A 9,240-nucleotide genomic window follows, 5' to 3' on the forward strand; every position below is an offset into this window, starting at 1 on the left:
TCCAGAAGTGCCCTATCAGAGGGTGTCAGTGATTGAGGTGGAGTGTAAGGAATCAGATGGTTCTTAAGGTCACAGGTTGTTTAGGGTTTTGTGAATGAACACAAGAACCTTGAACCTGGCCCCAGTAGCAAATTGGGAACCATTAAAACACTGTAAATATTCAGTGTTTGATGAGTGCCCTGTATGTCTTGAAATACATTTTTTAAAAATAAGAACTAATGTCCCAGAGTGCTAAGAGACTGAGTTGTAAACCAATAAGTTCTTGGTTCAGATCTTCCCTCTGCCAGTAAGTCAGTATATTTATACTGATAATATTACCCAGGGAACAATCTAAACCCAAGGAGCGGGAGTGACATAGGCAGATCGGCTAAGCCTGGATTCAGTCAAGGCTACGCCAGCTGAAGTCCCCCATCCTGGCTCAGCAGTGTAAATACCCCATCCCAGGTCAGTCAGGGCTATACCGAAGCCAAGGCAAATCCTAAAAAAGGGGCGTTCCAGACCAGCGGGAGTGGGACAGGGCAGGGGAGACCCACACCTATTCCAAACTCCTTTCAGCTCAGTCACACAACCCAGCAACCCAGCAGAAGTTACACTGGCATAAAGGGTGGTGTAAGTCAAGCTTTATTTTAAATGGTTGTTTTGAATGAATGAATGAATCTTTATTTTTACCCCGCCCTTTTTCCAAAACTGGAACTCAGGGCGACTTACAAATAAAAACTACACATAGGTAAAAAAAACATACAAAAATATACAATTAAAATAGAATTAAACTATTCATGACATTAAAACCATGAAACATACACTTAAGATACTAAGACAATTTAAAACATTAAGAATAGGACCATAGAACAATACAACAGACCTTACGAGGCCCTATCTTAAACATCTTCTAGTCCAAAAACCTGTCGGAATAAAAACGTTTTTGCCTGCCGATGGAAGGATAGCAAGGAAGGGGCCATTCGTGCTTCCCTAGGAAGAGAGTTCCAGAACCTGGGGGCAGCCACCGAGAAGGCCCTATCTCGCGTCCCCACCAATCGCGCTTGTGAAGGTGTTGGGACTGAGAGAAGGGCCTCTCCCGAGGATCTCAATGCCCGGGCAGGCTCATATGGGGAGATACAGTCTGACAAATAGCCTGGACCTAGGCCGTATAGAGCTTTATAGGTCAAAACCAGCACTTTGAATTGTGACCGGAAACAAACTGGCAGCCAGTGGAGCTGTCGTAACAAGGGAGTTGTATGGTCCCTGTAACCAGCCCCAGTTAGCACTCTGGCTGCAGCTCTTTGTACCAGTTTAAGTTTCCGAACAGTCTTCAAAGGCAGCCCCATGTAGAGCACGTTACAGTAATCTAAACAGGATGTAACTAAGGCATGCATCACTGTAGTCAAATCAGGCGTCTCCAGGAATGGGCGCAGCTGGCGCACCAGTCTTGTTTTCCCTCTGCCAGGCTCAGGGGTCAGCTCCTAAAAGGAATTTGGAGTAGGGGTAACTTAATCTGGTTTAATTTAAGACAGCACAAATTATTATTATTTAACAAAATGCATATATCACTTAATTGTAACAAAATTTCTAAGTGGTTTACAAGAAATATTAAAATTATCAATATAAACAGTTAAAAACAAGTAATTACAAATATTAAAAAGACAAAATCAGCAGTAAACTAAAGAAGAGATTAATGCACATCATTTATTTAACAAAATTGCACTGGCTTCCTATAGTTTGGATTGCTCTGCCAGCATTTACATATCACCTTTTCAGAGTTCCAAGCACTTTATTAAAAATATCTCAGTATCATTATGCCCACACTTCAGAAAGAGCACTGAGACTGAACGATGGTTGCTTGCTTTAGGTTACCCACTGAGTACAAGGCTGATGAGAAAACTAAACAGGAGAATTTCTAGCTCACATTGTGATAACTCAATCATAGCCAGGCTTACTCAGAAGTAAATCCCACCTCTATATTGACATTGCCTATTTGGAGGTAAATTCCACCGATCAAACTGGAACATATTTCTAAATAAATGTGCATTGGGTTACACTGTGGGTCTCAAGAAAGTGCTCTTGGTAGATGTTAAAACCATGAAAAGTCATGAAGAAGAGATGAATTAAAGGCTGGAGGCAGATATAAACATCAATGCCAGTACACAATCAGTTTCATAGCTAGAGTATAGAACGTATTGGCAGGGTGGCTTGTATGCTGCAGTTATATGGGAGTTAAAAAAAACCCCTCCAAAATATCTGAGTTTTCATTTTTTTAAAATGAAAAAACAAGTTTCTAGCCTGTATGGTTGTCAAAATGTACTTGCAAATGTGTGGTAATGTCAGCTGCAATTTCAGACAACAAACGGGTAGCTGAATAAAATTTCTAGTGGTTGAGTGTGGGGTTTCAATGTCCTGTTTAGCCTCTTAGGCCTTTTTATGAGTAGGAAAATCAGATTAAATTATGCAGATTTGTTTAATTTTCATAATTTATACAGGTCACAGAGTCTGTTTTTCTTAGTACAGGATCTGGATTAATTTTGTAAAGATTTTTTTTAAGTGATAGAATGCATACAACCTTCTTTATTGTAGAATTTTTTAGCTGGAAGGCACAATAGTCCTTGTAGAATTCCATTCCCGAAGCTGCAATCCTATACACAGTTACCTGGGAGTAAGCCCCATTGTACTCAGTGAATGCAACATGAAGCCAAACCATGACTTACCACAAACGTGCATGCTCCCAGAGAGGAGATCATGGCTGCTCATCTCCTCCTACCATCCTGCACTGCTGTGAGCTAAGGCATGGTTTAGCTTAGTGACATCAGAATCCAGGCTGTTGGTTTATCTCACTCCAGACAAAGCATGAGCTGTAACCAAGGTTTGTTCTTGGTTTTACAGCTCATGGTTTGTCAGGACGTCACAGCAGCATAGCAATAGCAGGACTGGAGGAGAAGTAAAGCAGCCACAATCTCACCTGTGCGAGCCTGCACCCTTGCACTTTCACACTAAGCCATAGTTTGGTTTAGCATTAAGTGCGAACCAGGTCAGTAAATGTGACTTACCCAATGAGGCTTGCTTCTGAGCAGATATGCATAGGCTTGCACTGTTAGTTCCCTGTCCACAGATGCGTGTTCTGTATTCAAATTTCTGTCACACAATTGCTTCAGTCTGAAGAGTTTCCAGCATCTGCCCTTTTGTGTTTCCTAACAAGCTTATCAGCAAAATAACAGAAACAATATGTTTTCTGTGCACTTAATTAATTATGTTTTCATATTCAACATCAGATAAGTTAAACTGCAGTGAAAACAAGGAATTTTAAGTAGGATGTTTTACAGTGTGATGGGGAAAGGAAACCTTTAAGCAGTTTATTTAATGGAGTTTCAAATTCCTAATTTTGTTAGGATCCCACAGGCATACAGCATAAAAACTCTAACGTGAATCACTATGTAATTATGGCTAATAACTAGTCTTTGATGTGGGGGAGGGGATGTAGGAGGAGAACTGTGGATCCAGCTGGCCCTGCTACACCTGCAAGAAACAGATGATTTCTTTCACTGAAAACTAACAGGGTAATAACAGTATGGAATTAAATGAAAACATTAATTAATTCCCTGTAACAAAACACAAGGAAGAAGCTCATCAATTAAGATGTGTTATTGTGCACAACTTAAATTATGCTTCATGCCATCTTATAGACGAACGGCTCAGAAACCTGACATTGTATGAGTTGTATGAATTGTGATATCTCCTTCATTTGTATAGTAGTAAACATTGTGTTATCTGTTGCGCTGCTGTTGCAGCCATTTGTTGCTCTTTTGGTGAGGGGTTTATGGGGCTGTGGTACAAAATGTTCTTTAAAAAAATCTGTGTATGTAATTAAGGGATATATGGAAGGAGACTTGACTTGATTTTGATTTTAACAAAATCAAAATGAAATCTATATTCTGGTGTATAACATTTCTCTTCTAAGACGGAAAGAACAACTTTAGTATTATTATTGTGAAACCCTTTTGTGGCCAACTGATGCTAGAGTTTTTATATTTCAGATATCGCTCTCAATGTGTACATGCTGGGGGTGGGGCCTCCTCGAAGCATGATTTCTGCAAACACGAGGGCTAAAAATTTAAAATGGAAAACACCATGCATGCAGCCTGAGTTATTTCTGAGTTAAGCATTTGTTAGTATTAAATTCAGAGAGGTACACTCAACTTCACTGCAGTGATTTAGAAACCATGTTTACCTTCTAATGTACTTTTATGTTGATTATTTTTCAGCTTCATAGGCTTCTGATTGTAGGGTAAAAACAAAAGTGTAGAGTTGTTCTTTCATTTTTGCCATGGGCAATTTACTCTTAATTACACTAATGCTTTAATAGCTTATTTGCACAAGTTTGAATAGGCATACAAAAATCTGTGGTCAATTAATATATATTAATGCAAATTTTGTTCTGGTAGATTTCTAGCACAATGGTGATGAGAGTATGAGTTGTGATTCTTCCCTCATTTATATAGTATTAATCAATCAATATTTATTTTCAACCAACACCTTTGAATATAAAACTCTAAAAAGTCTGAGATGCAAGTTGTCTTGCCTCTGGGACTCAGGCAGAAGTGGCCACATCAATGTCTGGATGGGAGGACAAGCTGTTCAATATGTTCATAAATGTACTTCATCTAGAATGGCATACCATTACTATTTCTGCTTACTCCTACATTGTTGTATTATTACTGATTGTTGTTTTCATTGCTGAGTGTCCATGTGCGTGTTTGTGTGCATCGAGGTGGGGGGAGCAGAGGAGAGGAGTGATGAGCAGGAAGATGGAACCCCACCACCGTTGTTGCCGTCAGTGACCATGGAGGGTTGATCGGGGACTTGGTGCACAAGAGGTTGGGCTGCCAGCCCTCGTTTTGCGATCTGTAGTGTTCAAGCAGTGGCTGCCTGGGTTTCTCCATGGCATGAAGGCTTCAGCTGCCAACTGGCTTCCCTTTCGCAAAGGATAGCTCGCTGAAGACAGAGGGACCCGGGCAGGGGCTGGCTCCAAAAAGAGCTCTGGGATGATGTCCTGGAGAAACATGGCAGGATGACACAGCCTGTTTCAGATATCATGTGGAATGGACCTCCTGACAGGTCCATATCTGTAGGCTACCTTCTCCTGCAGAATGCAGTCATTGGTGGGGTAAATAGGGGATGAGGTGATATTTTAGGTAACCTGGTCCCAAGCTGTATGATGCTTTGTATACCATTATCAGCACCTTGAATCTATCCTGATAGCTAATTGGCAGCCAATGCAATTCTTTCAGCAGCAGTGAAATATGATGGTGATATTCTGCTCCAGTGAGCAGTGGACACTGCAACATAGTGCACTAGCTGCAACTTCTGGGTCATTCTCAAGGCTAGCCCACATAGATTGGCACATTGTAGTAATCCAATGTAGAGGTTACCATCAGGGTAACCAAGGCTGACTACATCCCATAACCAGGCCTGAATCTTGATTGAAATGAGTCAAGATTATCGGTTTCATCCGAGATTACTTGCAACTGTTGTGCCAAAATGCTGTTGATCACCTTTTCCAGAAAGGGGATATTCATGGCCAGGTGGTAGTTGTCACAAACCAATATGTCCAGGGTGGTCAATCACTATCTCTTTCAAGATGCCCAGGACCACTTTTTACTACAAGGATGTGTTGACCATGCCCTGGATCCACTTGGTCATACTTGTTTGGCAACCTTTAATCAGCCAAGGTTTGAAGGGTGACAAGGTTTGAAGGAACATGTGGTTGTGCACATCGCCACAGGCACCTTGTCCATGTCATCAGGCCACATCATCTAAAACTTGATCCCACAGTGTTACAGCAGATGTTGCGCTGGACACTTCACTGGAGACTGCAGTGAATGTGGATGTGGCATCAAGATTGCTATGGTGAGCAACTTTATCCTCAAAGTGCCTTGCAGACAAGTCATAGCAGGCTTCCGAAGGGTCCAAAACTCCTTTGCCTGGAGTAGATGTCAGCAGGCCCCAGACAATACAGTAAAGCTCTGCTGGATGGCTACCTGAGGATGCAGTGGAGGCAGAGATGTGGACCTTCTTCATTGATCTCACTGTCACACAGTAAGCACAATTATGTGCTCTCAGTCATGTTTGCCTACGGCCATACTACCCTAAACACACCCGATCTCATCTGATCTCAGAAGCTAAGCAGAGTCAGGCCTGGTTAGTACTTGGATGGGAGATCACCTGGGAATACCAGATGCCGTAGGTTTAGAGGAAGGCAATAGTAAACCACCTCTGAATATCTCTTACCATGAAAACCCTATGAATATATCCAAAAGAGATTCATAGAGTTGCCATAAGTCATAATTGACTTGAAGGCATATAACAACAACAACAATCATGTTTGGTTCAGCTTCACAGTGTGTCTTTTACCATTTGCACTCTAGCCATCATCCAACCTGTTTCATAGCCTACAAGTTTCTGATATATACCACGGTGCAGAATGGGCTCCACAATGCCGCCGAGGGTACTCAGGGGCAACCATGGCAAGAGCCTGATGTGTCTCACTATTCCATAGTGTAGCAAGGGTTTCAGCAGGATCACCTCTCAACAATTGTTTAGTTCAGGGTAAACATCCTTAAGATCAGGCTGCTGAGTCTATATAACCTCAAGCTAAAAAAAAACAGAAAAAGTATAGGTAAAAGTTAAATATTATAATAAGACTAATATTAAAGATGGCATGTTCTTCAAAAGAAGCTGTGGGATAGGTTTCTATGGGGCTGAGTAAGAAGGATGTTGCATCAGCAGCAGTCCACTCCAGACTGAGACCTTTTCTGCTTGGCTGCTAAAGGCCTCTCCAATCCTGCCTCTTTCTAGGGCACTCTGTGGGCTCACTTTGATAGGCCTTCTCCTGGGGATTTTTAGAGAGGCCAAGCATTCACTGCATCTCCTGTGGGTTGTCTCAAACTGGGCCCTCTATTTTTGCTCCACTTCACAATGAAGGGACAAGTAGCCTGGCAACAGGAAGAGAGTAATGGGGCCTGAAGGTTCCATGCACTCTTGCACCTCTGTTGCCACTTTTTGCTGTGCATGGCTTGGTGGTCATGGTTGAGGAACTAGGAAAAGAATCATAGTAACTGGTTCGAGATTCACAGACCTTGTCACCAGTTTATGTCTCCGTGTGCAGAGCATACAGAGATATGCTGCATGCCTTAGTTGTTTCAAATATTTATAGCATGCTTCTCTGCCTGACAATAGAGTTCAGGCAGCATACAATTATGTTTTAAAAATTAAAATCTGTATTAGGGCAATACCTTTGTTAGGCCAATAATCACAAAAATAATGTGTAAGCTTTTGAATTCTTCTCAACTCATCATCAGGGGAGGTGAAAAACAAAGTAAGAGGGTGGGGGAGGAGGAAAAATGTGAGTGATGGCATCACCATAAGTCTGCATCTGATCAGAGTCTGAAAAAAGAAAGTGGGAGGAGATAGCAGACATTCAAATGAGGCTATTTTAGGTGATATGCAAGCAGACAAGTAGGCAGCGATGATGAAAAGGGTACCCTACACCAACTGCTGCTATTTAAAAGGCCACAGAGGATCCAGAGCCATCCCCCTCCATCATTTTGTTCCTGGGGCCGAAGCACCTCCTCTTGCTGGATATCCTGCAGCTCCTGGCTCTTCCTGGTAGCCATGGTGAGGTGACTGAAGAAAGAGGAGGAGGAAGAGATCAACTGTTAGAGATAACTGTTGCTGCTCTCCTAAATGTCCTTGCAGTCTGTGGATCTCTCAGCAATCTTCTTGCTAATTATAATGATTTTGCTAGCAAAAAATGAAATTTAAAGCTTGCTCACATTTCTTGGTATTCATCTGGAAGTGTTTCTGGAAGGAAATCCCAGAAGAAATCCTAGCCACATATACACTGATGAGGACAGAACTGTGAATAGCTGCCAGGAGAGAAATCTTGGGGTCATGATGGATTAGGGCTGAACAAAAATTTCTCAGATGACAACTTTCGGCTCAAAATGGGAGTGGTGAAGATGGGAGCAACATTGCTCCCCTTTCTTTGCCATTTTCACCACCACTGCCACTTTCACAATAACAAGGAGAACTCTTCCCAGTAGCCACTGGCTGTTAGCTACTCCTCCTCCCGAAATTCCTATGAACATAAGAAGCTGCCTTATACCAAGTCAGACCATGGGCCCTTCACATTCTGTATTGTTTATAGCAGCTTTCCCCAACCTGGTGCCGCCCTGGGCTCCTGCTGGGAGGAAGGGCGGGATATAAATAAAATAAATAAATAAGCAAATAAATAAATAAATAAAAGATGTTTTGGGCTAAAATTCCTATCAACCCCCACCAGCATGACCCCCTGGCACTTTCTGCATGGAACGCATATGCTCTGCCTGAGTGATGCACCTTCCTCTTCCCTTAAGTTATGATAATGTTGTTTCCAGATGGTATACAGAGGCTGATAATATTGGGAATGGTGAGGAGAAAGTGGGAGAGATTTTTGTCCTTCTTTGCTAATAGATTTAATTTGGACAAAAAGTACTATGTTTATATAATATGTATTTAACTTATGGAATTCACTATTAACTATGGCAATGGCCACTAGGCTTTGAAAAAGGAGTAAACAAAGTCAGGTAGATTCCTGGTGGAATGCCTCTCCCGATATGAACCTACCCGTTCACTACGTTCAACATCAAAGGCCCTCCTCCGAGTTCCGACCCATAGAGAGGCTTGGAGGGTTGTAACAAGATCCAGGGCCTTTTCAGTGGTGGCCCCCGAATTATGGAACAGTCTCCCCGACGAGGTACGCCTGGCGCCTACACTTCTATCTTTCCGGCGCCAGGTCAAAACCTTTTTATTTTCCCAGGCATTTTAATATATTTTATTAGTTTTTAATATGTACCAGATTAATTGTTTAATATTGTTTAATATGTTTGCCTTTTAGTGTTTTTATGTGATTTTATTGTATTTTACCTACTGTTGTGCACCGCCCAGAGAGCCTTCTGGCTGTGAGCGGTATAAAAATTGAATAAAATAAATAAATAAATAAATAATAGATGTGTGCCAATGGCTATTAGCTTTTGCAGGTCCTGGTCACAAATAGTGGTTGACTTCATGTCTTCCTTGTAGGCTTCCCAGAACCCCGCTCCGCACCCAGGACTTACCGGGTCGCGGGGTGCAGTTTGCGGCCCAGAGTGAATCCGGAGCCTCCGTTGAAGGAGAGGGCAAGTGCGCAGGACTGGCGTGACATCGTCACAGCGC

General features: G+C 42.1%; 1 non-coding gene across 1 annotated transcript; it reads left to right on the forward strand.

Moving 5' to 3' along the window:
• Nucleotides 1-6,116: 6,116 nt before the first annotated feature.
• LOC133364706 (5S ribosomal RNA) lies at nucleotides 6,117-6,235 on the forward strand. The gene has a single exon (XR_009758007.1). It is a non-coding gene; the product is annotated as a 5S ribosomal RNA (ribosomal RNA).
• Nucleotides 6,236-9,240: the final 3,005 nt, after the last annotated feature.

The sequence above is a fragment of the Rhineura floridana genome, chromosome 9 (assembly GCF_030035675.1).
Source record: "Rhineura floridana isolate rRhiFlo1 chromosome 9, rRhiFlo1.hap2, whole genome shotgun sequence".
NCBI classification, from domain to species: Eukaryota; Metazoa; Chordata; class Lepidosauria; order Squamata; family Rhineuridae; genus Rhineura; species Rhineura floridana.